We start from the raw sequence: 300 nt of genomic DNA, 5'->3' as shown, positions 1-300 counted from the left end.
GTTGCCACCTATTGGCTCAATACAACTGTTGTCTGCATAGAAAGATAGCCTGATAAAAAGTCATCATCTGTTTCCATTGGTCCAGATTCTGATCTCATTCAGTTGAGGTCAGTTGGGGATAACTTTCCGTGGAGTTATTCAAAAGTGGAATATGTCTCAGAGAAATATAAAAAAATATACAAATCATTACAGGTATATCTTATATGAATGTAGATTTGTCAGTTTGAATTTGCCAGATATCTTTCCTTCAATAAAGCACCTTTCTTGCTAGTACTGGTTACCAACAAAAGACACTTTAAT

The sequence above is a fragment of the Pelodiscus sinensis genome, chromosome 3 (assembly GCF_049634645.1).
Source record: "Pelodiscus sinensis isolate JC-2024 chromosome 3, ASM4963464v1, whole genome shotgun sequence".
Taxonomy (NCBI): domain Eukaryota; kingdom Metazoa; phylum Chordata; order Testudines; family Trionychidae; genus Pelodiscus; species Pelodiscus sinensis.
Note: the sequence above shows the minus strand (reverse complement) of the source record.